Below are 16,509 nucleotides of genomic sequence, written 5' to 3' on the forward strand. Positions count from 1 at the left end.
ATATATTCATTCTACCGGTTCTGTTTCTTTAGAGAACCCTGACTAATACAATAGCAAAACTCTGCCTCAAAAAGCCAGCAGCAACAACAAAAACATGTACTAAAAATAAGAGTCTCTTCACCCTGCTCTGAAATTTGGAAGAACAGCTAAGTACTGCCCCAAGAATCTGCTTCTTATCTCATGCAGAAGCATTTTTATGGTTATTTTATATAAGCCACTAGTAAATATACTTTTTGGCCTCATTTAATGTGGTTAAAATTGTCCAGTGGCTGCCTCACTCAGCCTTCATTGTTTTAACTCTTTCAAGTCCATTTACGTTTGAGTTTTAATGACAAAGTAATTATGTCTTACATTGCCCCCATAAATCATAATTCCATAAGCATCATATTATGTGACTTGAAAACTCATTGGTCAAATTATAATTACTTTTATCTAATGTGAATTTTGTCTAAAAATTGAAAATAATTTTTATTTAATAATGAAAATAATTTTTTGCCTGAGCAAATCAGCAGAAAGCAGAACATTTCTCTTATATTTTGTATTTTAATCTATATATAGTGTTATACCTATAAGAAACCTCCTCAAGGTAACAGATCTTCCTAAAAGGATTAGGAGTGTGAATTTAGGTCTGAGAAAAGGCAGACAGGCTTGTACATTCAGAGAGTCAGGAGAGCTGTATTGACCCTTTCCACTTTTGCGCTCTTCCACGTTCATTGTCCCCTTCTTGAAAGCAGAAAAACACTACTTCCTTGTCAGCCTTCGGGAAGGCTAGGCTTCATTAGAGTTTGAAAAGTACATTTGAAAATTCGAGTATTAAGCCAGAAATAATTTTGAGGTTGGGATGAAACAGTTCACTAACTAGTTGGAAGAAAAGAAAAAAGTAGAAAAAGGAGAGTAATTAGGGAAAGAGTAAATGGAACGATCAGTTATCAACCATAGTCAGGAATGGGTTCCCTGGGTACCCCTTGGTGGGAAGGAATTTGGGGCCCTGATGGTCCTTGAACTGTTGTTCTGGTGTGTTCAAATGAAGCAGTCATATATTGCTTTGGAAAAAAAGTACGTAGTCATCATATGTCATTGAATCAGTAATGCGTAGACAGCAGTAGCACCATTGTGAATAGAGGGCTTCACAGTCACCTCATGTGCAGGGCCCCGTATAAGAGCGTCCTGGGATGAACACTTGAAATGAACTGAGGTGGTCACTGTTCTGCACTGTTTCTGGCCGTGCCTTTTTCTCCTTATCCTCTGTAGGAGTCCACAGGCTATTAATGTGAAAAGTGTATCTTATTGTTGTATCTTTTTGTATTTTTTTTTCTATTTTCTAATTGTTTTCTACTCTGCATAGAATTTAAGAGCTTAGTATTAATTTAGCAGGAATAATATCCATTACTGAGATTACCACTTGAGAGCTGCCCAATTTTTCAATATGTTCATCAAGGAATCTGTTAATTGAAAAGTTGGCAGCCACTGTACTTAAAGTCCATGTAGCACTGAACCCAAAGAAAGAGCTATTATGAGATGAAATGTTTGAACTACAAAGACTGATACTCAGTATTTCCTTTTTTCAAGATTTTCACATATTAATTACTGAACCAACCTGGGAGTGCAGATCATAGATAAAGAAAAATCAGATTCCAAATTAATCATGTCTAACTGTCCAGACAAAGGTGATATTTCAGCTTGATATAAGATGATGGTGATCTTACTATGACATAAATGAAAGTAACCTCGTGAGACCTGCTTGGCTCTCCTTCACTGTCTCCTTATTGGAATTATAACTGGTTTTTGTTTGTTTGTTTGTTTTCTATGTTTTGCTTTATGTTTGTTTTGTTGTTTTTGAGATAGGGTCTCACTATGTAGCCCAGGCTAACCTCAAACTCAAGATGTTTCTTCTATCTCCTGAGTGCGGGGATACAAGCTTGTACCAACATAGTCAGCTGCACCTGACTTTTATTACCACTATTCATTGAAAACTGGAATGATTTCACTTTTGTTTCTTGGCCGAAAGTTGCTTGATACTGACATAACAGGGAACAGAGGTAAGAACACTCACCATGATGCCAGAGAAAGAGAAGAACAGTTATACTTTTCACTTTAATCACTGATACCCAGTATATACTAGAGGGTTCTGGGAACTTGGTTTATGGGTCCCCTTTTGGATTTGACCTTTTTATTTTAAGAAAAGTCCCAACCTGTAGTTGGCAACTTTTTATTGGCAACATGTCCTTGTGTACTATCCAAGATTTTGGTGCTGTGAGATTTAAGCAGGCAAATAGGTTTAAATTAACAAAGACATTGATATACAAGATAATAACTAGAAATAAAGGGTAGTCATGGGTTAATACACAGTTTATAAGAAATTTTCAAAGTGGAGAGTGAGCTGTGCTCTGATTATTACTGGAGATGGTTCCAAAGCAACAGTATTTAGCTTGGTAAGGAGAACACGGGAGCTAAACTGAACAATTGAAACCAAAGCATAAGTTTTAGAGACCCTTTGCCTGCTTAAGTGTCTTCTGCTTTAACAGTCCTTAAAGCCAAGAGAGTAAAAGTGAAGCCAAACCTGGCCCAAGAGGTTCACATCTCTTACTCAAGCATGCCAGGAAGCTTATGAATCTCCTATCATTGGAGGGGGTCCAATTTTTCTAGTTTGTATTAAAATATTCTCATCTCTCATTTTATTGTTGATATCTAAAAAATTCAGCTTAAGTGACACAATTCTTCATAAATTATTTACTTTATGAAGAAATTTTCCAAAACTCACAAATAAACAACTTATAACAGGTGACTTATTATCATAGGACTTAAGGATATGCAAAGTATCAAAACTATTTTATTGTTGATATCTAAAAAATTCAGCTCAAGTGACACAATTCTTCATAAATTATTTACTTTATGAAGAAATTTTCCAAAACTCACAAATAAACAACTTATAACCGGTGACTTATTATCATAGGACTTAAGGGTATGCAAAGTATCAAAACTAACAACAAAATACAGATGACAAAGATAATAAATGAAGAGATGCTGGTGCATTTGCACAAGATCCTGGGTAGTAAACCTTAATCCAACCTAGGAAAAATTTGTTACTTATTAATTCATACAGTTACAATCTTATGATTATTTCAAGCAATCAAGGATGATTAACGGTATTCCTATATTTCTTTGTACTTCCTATATACACAAGAGACCAAACATTTCTAAAAGCTGGACAAAATGTAAGACTGTACCGTGGAACACAAATGTCATCAGAGTGAATCCCCTAAAAGTACTTCTATGCATGATTATGAAATTAGAAATGACTGTAAGACTGACAGAAGACAGGTCGGGCATGGGATTAAAGTACATGCCTTTAATCCCAGAAGCAGGTAGATCTCTGTGCGATTGTGGCCAGTTGGATCTACATAGTGAGTTCCAGACCATCTGGGGTGACAAGGAGACCCTGTCCCAAAAAAACAAAGCAAAGAAATTGACAGAAGAACATGAATCCTCAAAGTTAATTGCATGGTTTCCATTGTTTTAATCTTCTTAGACTAGAACTTGCTTATCTTATATTTTAATGGTATCATTCCCTTTCTAAAAATAATTGGCCCCTAAGAATTTACTAACAAGATCAAAGACTTTATTTTTAAAAACTGCAAGGAAATTACTCTTTCCACTTCCATTTAACTTGTGCTGAGGAAAGGAAGGGGAAAGATTCTTTCTCTGGTTTACAAAACAAATTGCTCCCTGACCATCAGGGGGAAAAATAGGATGGAAATATGTGGTGCCAGGGGTAGCACAGATTAGTTTACAACCAAGTTGCAAAACTCTTGGCAAGTATTTTAGTTCCAGCACTATCAGTCCTGAAGGAATCCTGCTTTTCCCACCTCCCTGCTTTAATAAAAAAGGTCTGTTTCCACTGTTCACATGGAGAGGTGGAAGCTTAAGTCCTGGAGGTACCAAGAAAATATTTCTAATAAGAACCATGGTAACCTTGAGGAATGACAAAATTAACATGTCTTGAACAAAAATGGGACTTCTTTGGGACCAGAGAAATGGCTCAGTGTTAAGAGTACTTGCTGCTCTTCCAGAGGACCCAAGTTTTGTTCCCAGCACCCACATCAGATGGCCTCACAACTACCTGTAACTCCAGTCTCAGAGGACGCCACACCCTCTTTATACTTCCCTATGCTGGTCTCCTCCTGCATCTGCACACACATGGTATATGCGCACATGCGCGCATACACACACACACACACACACACGCACGCACGCACGCACGCACAAATTAAATAAAATATTTTTTTTAATGGGACTTCTTTCATCTTTTAGCCTATAGAGGAAATGTTTACATCTTGGATCTTGATCCTATGAATGCAAATATTTGTCAATTTTGGTAGGGCATAACCCATTTCACTTTCATTGCCATTTCAACCAAAATGGCTTTGTCAGGAAAGCAAACAGCTGCAGAAGTCATCCTGGAGACAGAGTCAGAAAGTTTCAAAACTGCCTGGACCAAGCTTGAAGTTTGTTTAATGGAGTTATAGGGCATAAGTTAGGAAAACAGATTGAAGAGAGGCTGTTAAAAGAACCTTAATGTTGGGTTGGTAACAGGAAGACCTCTGGTAAAAGGTGTGTGTGTGTGTGTGTGTGTGTGTGTGTGTGTGTTGCCTGCATGCATGCCTGTGGATGGCAAAAGGGCATTGGATCTCCTGAAACTGGAATTATAGATGGTTGCTAGCTGCCACATGGGTGCTGAAAATTAAACCTGGGTCCTCTTCAAAAGCAACCAGTGTTCTTAATCAGTCTGAGCCATCTCTCCAGCCCCTGGTGAAAATTTATACCTCAGTGTGTGTCCAGCATAATGCTTAGACTTCACCTGGGTTATTTTATTTATTTTTTACAAACATGGCTGATGACCAGTTACCATGAGAGTTATCATTATAACTTTTCAGAGTTTAGAGAACTTAACTTGCCCAAGGTTACATAGCTGGGAAGTTGCAAAGTTAGAATTGGAACCAGGTCGCTCCGGCTCCATAAGCAGTTCTTCAACAGCTAGGAATTTGGATTATATGTTACAAATTTGGGAATTTGTTTTCTGAAGTTTTTATTTTTAATCAAAATTTGGTGTGCAAGACAAGTCACACCGTTATGCAGAGTTTACTCCTAACAACAGTAGGGGCACACACTTGTAATTCCATTACTCTGGGAGCCAAGCAGGAAGCTGCTGAGATTGAGGTTAGATTGGTCTACATAGTGAGACTCTATCTCAAATACCAAACAAACAAAAAGTAGTCCTTTCCCTCTCTCTACTATTTTTTTCATCACAGAGGCAAGCCTTTTTACCTATTCGTCATCATAATCATCATCTGAGTCTTTCTTAGGTTGATTTTTAAAAATTATGTGTATGCGGGGATGGTGTGTACATGTGAGTGCAAGTGCCTAAGGAGACCAGGGATTTCAGATCGCCCTGAAGCTGGAGTTATAGGCAGCTGTGATCTGCCTGACCGTGCCGGGAACTGAACTACAAGAACAATACATGTCCTTCTAACCACTTAGCCATCTCTCCAGTCATCGTTTCCAATCTTTATGGAACATTTCTGGACCACCATTTCTTGATTTTACAATATTACGTGTTGTCTGTTTGCATAACAACTTATAATGTCTTAGCTCTCTCATTTTTGTTTCTCTGCACCGAAAACATCATCTTTCACACAAACATGTAATTTTGTTAACTAATGTTCATTCTTTACATTATTTTGACTAGGTAAATATCCATTACTGAGCCAAGAGATTTTTTTTCCTTTCTTTATTAATCTTTTACTTTTCTTGGATTTAATAATTTTCTTACCTTTTAAAACATTGCCTTCAGTTTTCTATCCCCAAACCATGCCCAAGAGGTAGCAATATCTCTTACTCTGCTTGAACAAGCTACGGGTTCTATGAGTTTTCTATTCTTGGCAGCCTCTCTCTGCAGTTTGGATGGACAGCATTCTGCTTAGTGCAGCTGGGGCCTGGAGTCCCCTACAGCGCCCTGGCCTCCTGTACAGCGGCCCCCTCAATCTCTGGGTCTCATCTGTCTTTCTCTGCTTACTCCTTCTTTTGGAAGAGTATTGCCTCAATTATTTACTGAGAAAAGGTGCTTGGGGAACAGTTTTTGGAGAACTTCATTTCTGAAAAGATCATCCTCTACTCTTAAATTTAGTAGGTTTGGTTGAGAATTGACTTCTCGGTGAAAACTATTTACCTCAGTAGGCATTGTTCACCCCTACTGATGACAAAGTCAGTTGGTTCTTGATCATTTGTTTGCACAGTCAGCCCTCCAATTCCAGAGTTCCGCATCTGTAGACTCAAACAATCTCTGATTGAAAATATTCAGAAAAAAATTATTTGTATCTGTACAGATTTTTCTTGTCACTATTTCTTAATAAAATATAGCAATTATCTACATCTCATTGTATTGGGTGTTAAGTATTTAGAGATGAGCTAAAGGGCCTGGGAGAGGATGCAGACATTATATGCAAACACTGTCGTTTGATATCAGGAATTTGTGTGGCCTTGGACTTTTGGTATCCTTGAGGGGTCCTGGAGCCAGCCTTCTGCAGATATTCCTCCTGCTGACTCAAAACTTTACTATTTTATCTTTCATTTTTTTAAATGTTGAGATGGCTTGATCTGGATATAGACCCACTAGGCTTGGAACTTCATATACCTTTTTGGTTGGGAAGTATATGTCTTTAAAGCTTTAGTTATTTTTGATCATTTTCTTTCCTCCATCTCCTTTACTTTCTCTTTTTTTTTCCTGGAAATCCTCTCTCTCCCTCTCCCCATCTCTCTCTCCCCTTCCCCTTCTCCCTCTCTCTCACCCTCACCCACCCCTTCTCCCTTTCCTTCTCCCCTTGCTTTGTAGCCTAGGCCTGCCTCAGCCTCTTGAGTAATGGGATTATAGGTACATCTACTATTGCTTGCCTATGTGACCCTCTCTAACACACTGATCTCTTCCCAGAGAAAAGGAATTTGGCCTCACATGACAGGGAAATTCTGCCTCAGTTTCTGGCCTGTTGGCTTGCCCTACCAGTTTCAGACACCAACTCTTGCCTCAGTGCCTAGGTTCCTGTCAGCCATGTAGGCTTCAGCCTTTCTAGCCCCCAGAAGAACATGAGCCAATAGACATATATGCTTATGGATCTGTGGAAAGCCCTGTCTGACAAAAAGAGCCTCTGCTCTTTTCATATTTAGGCTTTGCTTCTTCCACTGGTCAAATTTTTCTATAAAGGCTCTTCTGGTCTCCTGACTGAAAGCACAGCCTGGTTCTACTACTGGATAAGGAAGCTGCAGGAATTTTCCTAGTCTGATTTCATTGAGGGTACCTCTCTGATTCACATTCTCCAGAGAATAAGAGGCCTTCTCCTAAAAAAATTATGACCTTCATACAAAAAAAGTAAGTAAATTACTACCAGATTTGAGTCCCTTAGCTTCTAGCATACTTCAAAGTTCTTGAACACATTCTAAATATTTTTCATTCGTTTTTTTAAGTAGCATACAAAGTAATGAGTTTCATTACGGCATTTTCATACGTATTTTGTTCTTACTGGTCCTTCTCCCCACAGTTCTCTCCCAAGTCCTCCTGCCCAGTCTCTGATCCCCTTCCTTCCCGACAGTAGCCCCCTTACTACTTTCATGTATTCCATCACCCTCTTTTTTTGTTTTCCACCTTAAGATCTTTTCCACCCTTCTCATGATTTCCTGTCTACCTATTTGTGTGTGTGTGTGTGTGTGTGTGTGTGTGTGTGTGTGTGTGTCTGTGTCTGTGTCTGTGTGTCTGTGTGTGTAATATAACACCTAGGATCTGCATATGAGAGAAAACATGGCATTTGTCTTTCTGAGCCTGAATCATTTCTTAACAAAATAACTTCCAGTTCCATCCATTTTCCTGCAAATGTCACGATTCCAGTTTCCTTTATAGCTAAATAAAATTCCATTGCATATATGGACACAATTTCTTCATCCATTCATCTGTTGAGGAATATCTAGGCTGGTTCCATTTCTTACCTGTTGTGACTAGTGTAGTAATACACATACATGCATGTGCAAATATCTCTATGGTGGGGCTTAGAGTTCTTTGGGCATATGCCCAGGAGTGGAGTCACTGGGTCATGTAGTTGCTCTATTTCTAGAAAACTTCCACACTGATTTCTATACTGGGCATCAGTGTACATTTCCTACCAACAGTTCACAAGTTTCATCTTTTCTCACATTTGTGCCAACAGTTGTTTTCTTTCTTTGTTTTTTGTTTTGTTTTTGCTTTTTTTAAGGCAGGGTCTCTCTATAGCCCCAGCTGGCCTGGAGCTCATAGTGTAGACCAGGCTGGCCTCAATCTCATAGAGATCCACCTTCCTCTGCCGCTGGAGTCCTGGGATTAAAGGTGTGTGCCACCATGCCTGGGCCCGTTGTTTCTTTTTAGATTAAAAAATATTTTATTTATTATTTTTTTCATTTTTATGTGTATGAGTGTATTGCCTGCATGTATGTAAGTGCACCCTGTTGTGCAATGCTGCAGAGGTCAGAAGAGGGTAATGGATCACTTGGAACTGGAGTTACGGATGTTTGTTAGTCATCATGCGGGTGCTGGGAATTGAACCCAGGTCTTCTGCAAGAGCAGCTAGTGCTCTTAGCCAGAGCTATCTCCAGCCCCATGTTTGTTTTCTTGATGTTAGTCATTCTGACTGGAATGAGATAGAATCTCAAAGTAGTTCCAATTTGCATTTTCCTGATATCTTAGGATGTTGAACAGCCTTTTAAATACTTTGAGAACTATCTATCCCATTCATTAGCCCTTTTACTGAGTGATAGAGGTTTGATGTTTACTTTTTTGTAGTTCTTAATATACCTTAAATATTAACCTCCCTGGCTGAAGTATAGTTAACAAAGATTTTCCCTCATTCTCTAGGCTGTGTCTTCCTTCTGGAGATTGTCTCTTGGCTTGGGCAAAAGCTTTTTCATTGCATGTGCTCCCATCTGTCAATTCTTGGGATTATGTCCTGTGTTGTTAGAATTCTGCTCAGAAAGTCCTTGCTTGTGCCTGCATCTTCAAGTGTTCTCTCAATGTCTTCCTCTAGCAGTTTCAGTGTTTTAAGGTCTTATGTTAAGATATTTGACCCAATTTGAATGGATTTTTGTGTAGGGTGAGAGACAGAGTTCCAATCTCATTCTTTTGCTTATGGATAGCTAGTGCTTCCTGGCACTATTTGTTGAAAAGGGTTTTTTTTCCCAATGTATGTTTTTCATACTTGTGTCAAAAATTAGGTGGCCATAGGTACATGGGTTTAATTGTAGTCTGTAGTTCTGTTCTATTGGTTTACATTTCTGTTTATGTACCAGGGCCATGCTGTCTTTGTCACTATTACTCTGTAGTACAATTTGAGGTCAGGTACTTCCTTTGCTGTTCTTTTTGCTGAGTATTGCTTTGGTTATTCATAGTCTTTTGTTTCCACGTGAATTTTAGGATTGTTGTTTCTGGTTCTATGAAGAATGTCATTGATTGTATTGATTTGGAACAGTGCTGGCTCTAAGTTACTCGTATGTAGGCTCTATTGTATTGATTTGGAGCTATGCTGAATCTAAGTTAGTTGTATGTAGGCTCTATTGTATTGATGAAGGTCCCTTCTGTTCTTAGATTCCTCAGGACGTTGATCGTGAAGAGATATTGGCGTTGGTTGAATGGAACTTTGTTTGTTAAATGCCTTTTTTGTATTAAGATGGTTGTGTGATCTTTGACTGTAAATCTATTTGCTTGCTCTATTACATTTATTGATTTGTGTATGTTGAGCCAACCTCACATCCTTTTGATAAAACCATTCTTGGTCATGCTGTATGATTTTCAAAATGTTCTTGAATTCAGTTTGCAAGCATTTTGTTGAGTATTTTTGCATCTATGTTTTCCAGGAAGATTGATGAGTCATTTTCTTTTGTTGTTGTTGTGTCCTGATTTAGTTTTTATTACAAATATTTTTAAAAATCAATCTCTTTGCCCAGATGGCCCCAGCTTATGATGGTTCAATGTCGGTTTTTTGTTTTGTTTTGTTTTTTAGTTTTGATTATGTATACATAACCTTCATTCCATAGAAACCATACTTTGAATTTTGAATTTTTTTTCTCAGAATATTGCTACGTAGTAGAGTAGGCTCTCAAGCTGTTAGGCAGTGGCAGCAAGGAACAGGTCCCAGAAAGTCATGTGATCACAAGAAGTAATAACTGGTACTTTACAGTACATTATATTAAATTTTGATTTCAACAGGTGAGGTACAGTAAACCCATTTTCATATCTCCAACTTACAATGAGTTTATTGTGACATAACCCTGATGTAAGTTAAAGAACATCTGTATAACGTTAAATGATCTTGTTTTATTTTATTTCAAACCCAAGGCCTTGTGCATACTAGGTAAATGCTCCAACACTGAACTACATCTCCAAACTCTGAATGATTTTTGTTGTTGTTTTTGTCATTTCTGAGACAAGGTCTCATTACCTAGTTTAAGCTATGCTCAAACTCATGACCCTGCCTCAGCCTCCTGAGTGCTATGATTATAAGCATATATCAGTATACCAGATAAATTTGTTTTTAACCAGTAGCTGAACCAATATTTCTGCTACGATTTATGTGCCTGGTCCAATGTTAATGTCAGAGGTGTATTTGGCTAATCCAAAAACTGGAGAATCCCAGAAAGGAGTCTCTATTAGAATTTTCTTTGCTTATGAGCAAATGATATACTCGAAGAGACTTCAGTACTGACAGGCTTTGTACCTCATAAAGCCAGAACTCCAGGAGAGGGAAATTCCAAATTTGCTGCCTGTATTGGTATCCTGATGCCACCAAGAGCCAGGTGCTTTCCTGTTTCTGGGTCAGCAGTTCCACATCCTATGTGATGATCAACACTTCCTCTCATGAGTCCCAGAGATTGTAGCAGTTCCAGACTTACCATCTATGAGTATGAAGATGGCAAAGAGAGAGAGAAAGGTGTTCTGCACATCTTTTTTTTTTAATGTGTATGCGTGTATTGCCTGCATGTAGGTAAGTGCACCCATGTCGTGCAGTGCCCGTGGAGGACCAAAGAAGCTGTCGGATCCCCTGGAACTGGAGTTACAGACAGTTTTTAGTTGCCATGTGGGTGCTGGGATTCAAACCCGAGTCTTCTGTAAAAACAGCCAGTGTTCTTAACTATCTCTCCAGTCCTGAGTCTTTTTGTTTTTAATTAATGAGCTAAGACTTTCCCAGAAGTATCCTCAACAAACACACCCTTGGGTAAGGACTGGGGATGCCTAAGCCTGTCACTGACAAAAAGAAGCAGACTGCAATGATCTCCTTCGCTGATAATTGTCTTTCCAGAGCATGTAAATGCAGAACAGCACCAAGGGGGCTGGGACTAGCTCTTGATAAGCAGTGAATAATCTTGCCAGAGCAGAGTGTGGTAGAATGCACCTATAATTCCAGCACTCAGGAGCCTGAGGCAGAATGAGGAAAAGTTCTAGGCCCTTTCTTAAAAACAAACAAACAAAAAATAAAAAAAACAACAACAACCAAACCGAATAATTAATAATAATAATCTTGCTGGAAAGAGCAAGACCTGGTGTTATTTTCTACCCACATTAAATTCACACCTCATGTTGATGAAATGCTAGAAGGGTTCCCAATATGGGAAAACAGCTTTTACCTTTACCAAGGCCTATACATTTCACAAGCCAGGAGTAAAGGGGTAGGACAGGCTAGCTTGCGCTGGTCTTCCTATGAGGAAGCACTCTGATTTTAACTACCCACTTGTGGTGATTTGAATGAGAATATCCCCCAGAGGCTCTAAGTATTTGGACATTTTATCCCCAGTTCCTGGTGCTGTTTTGGGAAGTTTGGAGAGGTTTGACCTTACTGGAGGAAGTGCTTCACTGGGGGCAGGCTTTGAGAGTTCTTAAGCCTTGCCCCGTTTCCAATCTCTCTCTGCTTCCTGTGCCTGGTTAAAGATATGAGTGTTTAGCTTTTTGTGCCTGTTCGGGCCACCTCGCCATGCCTCCCCACCATGATGGACTCCAATCCCTCTGGAAACTCGAACTGTACACTTAAACTCTTCTTCCTATATATTCTCTTGGACATGGTGTTTTATCACAGCAACAGAAAAGTAACTAATACACCACTTTTCAAACTATACTCATGGTTCTACAAGTCCAAGACCAAGAGGCTACATTGAGCAATGGACTTCTTGCTGGCAGAGTCTTGAGACCACAAGGCAAAAGTGTGTGAGAGCTAATTATTACCATGTGCGTGTAAGTATGTCTTCTGGTCTCTCTCCTGCTTCTTATAAAGTAAGCAGTACACAATCATGAGGGCTCACTTTCCAAAGACCCCACCTCTAAACACTATAGGTATTAAATTTCCACACTCTCAGTACCTCAAAATGGAGATCAAATTTCAACACAAGAACTTTTTGGAGACATTCAGTGCATAGCTCAACCATAACGAGGTAAAACAGAAGATTAGGACCTACTTGAGAGCAAAGGTGATTCCCATCACCACCACCATTACTGTCATCATCATGCTCATCATGCTAATCATCATCATCATCATCATCATCAAGCAGCCTTTATGAGATGCCCACACTGTATTCCATGATGATAGAATCATCCAAAGCATTTGTTCCTTGGGACTCAAACTTTCTTCTACAGGGACACACTCAATGGAGGACATTTTTGTGGTAAGCACACGCCCATGGTCATTCAAGATCTTAGGTGTACCAATAGGGTTGGCTCTGAGTTATGCTCACTCAGACCCACTTCTCACTGCACAAATGATGACTGTTTGCCCTCTCACATAGATAACAAAACACCATTGGCTCATGACAGAACTAAAAGGTACTGCTTAAGAATTTGCAACCCAAAACAATTAACTACACAGCTACAAATGCTGACAACATGCAGAGGATTTTTTTTTTGAAGGAAATAGACCAATTTATTTGTCATAAGCAAGCGTTGAGGAAGAAGAAGAAATGCATAAACCTTGGGTTTTTCTCAGAATACAAAAAATGGCACCACACCTCAATTAATTTAAGAATACATATTTGTTAATATATGCTCCAGGTATGTACAGTATGTACAACTCTGCAAATGGATTGATCGATAATTCTTGACAACAGTAACTAAATCATTCCAAAAAGAGTTAATGGTGTGTTTATATTAAGATAAGCAAACAAGCAACCTACTTTACTTCTGAATCACCAGTTCACTTTATTCTCTGTTCTTGTTTAGTTACCAGTTCGCCTGGGAGGCAGGTGAATGGAGAATCTTCCTTCCAGAGGAAATAGTTCTTGTCTTAATTTTTGCCCTATTGAAACTGCAGGATTGGCCTTGGCTATGGCTTATGGAAAGTACCTGCCTAGTACTCACAGGGCCTCAGGTTCAGTCCCCAGTATGGTAATAATAGTGACAATGATGATAAAATAAGATTTCAGGATTGCCTATTTTTTTAGTTTATTTGCATAAGTATGAAATAACATAGATCTGGATCAATGCCTTTTTCACTGCTCACAATTAATAAATCCTTAATAAAATTATAAATAATAATAATAAATCAAATTCTCATTTGAATTTGCTGTTTTGTTATAATAATTCTATTAGACATAATTATATAATACCATATTTTTTTTCTAATGTGCCCCACCCCAGCTATATACTGTGCCACAAATAGAATGGGGAATGTGATTTCCTGGCAAATGGAATTATAACAGGAAAATCTATGCGGTATGGACCATTTGTTCTTCCATTCTTTTCTCTAATAAGCAAAATAGATATTTATCTTTCAAAGACTTTTCTAATAAGTTTAAACTATCTTCAAGCCAGGTCACACTGTTACATAAAGCTATTTACTTTGAATCTCTTGTCCCACGATTTTCACAGTAGGCAAAACTTTGAGAATATGGATCAGTGATAGAGAATTTGCTGAGCATTCATGAGGTTCTGTGTCCAATTCTCAGGATGGATAGATGATAGACAGATGATTGATAGATAGATGATAGACAGATGATAGATAGATGAGAGATAGATAGATAGATAGATGATAAACTTTGTTTTCATGGGGGTGTTTGTTTGTTTGTTTTCCTTCCCTCCCTTCCCCTTTCTCCCTTCTTTCTTTCCCTCCTTCCTTTCTGCATTTCTTTTTGAGACAGGGTCTCATTACATAGAGTAGGCTGGCCTTGGACTCATTATGTAGCCCAGACCAGCATCAAACTCATGGTGATCCTCCTGTTGCAGCCTCTCAAGTGTTGGGATTTCTGGCATGAGCTACCACACCCAGTCCCAGTAATTAGAATTCTTCCTGAATGCTAGAATTCCTCTGCCATGTTCGTTGCTTCATCCCTGGCATCTCTGCAGACACCTGGAGTACTTCATTAATAAAATGATTTTTCTCAGCTTCATGTTGTGTGTGTATACATGCTTGTGCATGCACTTGTGTGTACATGCATGTGATACCCAGAGGTTGACACTGGGTGTCTTCTTCAATCACTCTTCACCTTATTTTTTGAGCCAGGGTTTTCTCCCTGAACCTGGAACTCACTAATTCATCCCTAGGCTGCTGGCCAACAAGCCCCAGGGAGCCTCCTGTCTCTGCTTCCCCAGTGCTGGGATTAGAGGCACCTGGCATTTTATATGGGTGCTGGGAATCAAACTCAGGCTAACACAGCAAACACTTTATCAACTGATTCATCTTCTAACCCTCCATTTGATATTCCTTTCAATCCTGTGTGTCAAAGAGGCTGCTATAGGAAGAGACCAAAACATTTCATTTGTGCTTATGGTGAAAGCGGTTGGAAGTATATCTTCTTAAGACAGCAGAGTGTCTCCCCTCATGGCTGCACAAGCTGCTGTCATTTCTGTGGGACAGCCTACTCTGCAGTACCGGGAAGGGAGCCACTGTCCCTTAGAATGACGGTGCTACTTTTTTGGTAATGGCTCTAAAACTATGAAAGATTTGCTATCATGTAACAACAATGGAGAAAACACTACCAGTATAGTAATTCCTAGATAGCACTGTGTGTTATCCCATGAAAGGAACTGAAGTACATCTCAGTAGCCTAACGATTATTTTAAACTAAAACTCTGAAGAAGCAATAGCTTAAAAAAAAAAAATCCTTACTTAAACTTCTTTTACTGATTTAAGCAGCACCTTCCAAAAATCATAGCTGCTATAAATCCTCTTTACAGAAGGTTTACAGCTGGAAGGGAGACAAAGCACTAGCACTGCAATGAGTAACTGCTTAAACTATCTGAACGTGCCAGAGTTTCCACTTTCCTTCTATAGAAGCCCTTTCTCCCACTTCCCCTTCCCCTATGCAGTTGCAAACCCCTTGCCCAAGTTGTGTGGAAAGTCATTTTATCTAAAGACTCCCCTGCACATAATTAAACCTTGTCTCCTCTGTGACTCTGTCCATGGTCAGATAAATTCATAGTCCCTCACCACAGAGCCTAAGTAGGAAAATGCTAAGATCTTCTTACTAATGACATCATCTCACTGAACCCCCACCACAACCCTTCCATTATCCAGTGGCAAAACGGAGCACTGCAAACACTAAGGTTTCCCAAGATAACACAGCAGTTAAAAAGCAGAAATAGGCTTTGAAGTTTGGATGCTGATTACTTGAAATTGGAACAATAGCCTATTGTCTTGACATGCTAAGACAGGATGACAGTGTCCTAGGACAGCCAAGTAGTTCATGCTATTTCCTTTTTCCCCTTGGATACTTGGAAGTAACAACTTAGTTCAAGATAACTCCGGAAAAGATTTCAAGGGCATTCAAATAGTTAAGAGTCAACAGAACATTGAAGACTATTTAGTAGCTGTGGTCAGACACCAAGGTGAGAAGGAAAAGGGAAGAAAAGATAATCATTCACCTAAACGTGATCATGTACCTGCTTTGCGGTCCAGAGAGCCTCCTGAAAGACTCTTTGTGGATCAAAAATTCTTAACTTTTTTCTAATTTTAACACCCACCACAGTAAGGATCTTAGGCTTACATCGCCTTGGTCTCTATCTCCAGGAAGCCTTCTGGAATGAACTTAAGTAAGAGAATACTATTTTAAGGACCATTATTTGTTATTTTATGTATGTTATTTTAAGAACTATAACTTTAAGAACCACTCATCTGTTCATATTTATTTAATTTATGCAATGTTTGATACTAATAAAGACTAAGAGTGTCTAACCTTTGGACATTATGACACAACGTTGGCATCTATAAATATGTCAGGCCACATTGATAGCTACTCTGTGACATACTTGCCTACAACATTATTAGTAGTAATATAACTTCTATCTAGACTATAGAGAATCAGTCATTTTGTCTACCTGAAAAGTGTCTCTGTAGTGTGGTCCATCTGATTCCAAAGAAAATGAATGGCCATAAAAGACTGCCACAGCCTCACCTCCCAGATGCTGGATTTGACTTTTCCAGACCTCTTCTCTGAGTCTTGTTTCCTTCCACCTTGACATGT

The sequence above is a fragment of the Nannospalax galili genome, unplaced genomic scaffold (assembly GCF_000622305.1).
Source record: "Nannospalax galili isolate Female #2095 unplaced genomic scaffold, S.galili_v1.0 scaffold430, whole genome shotgun sequence".
NCBI classification, from domain to species: Eukaryota; Metazoa; Chordata; class Mammalia; order Rodentia; family Spalacidae; genus Nannospalax; species Nannospalax galili.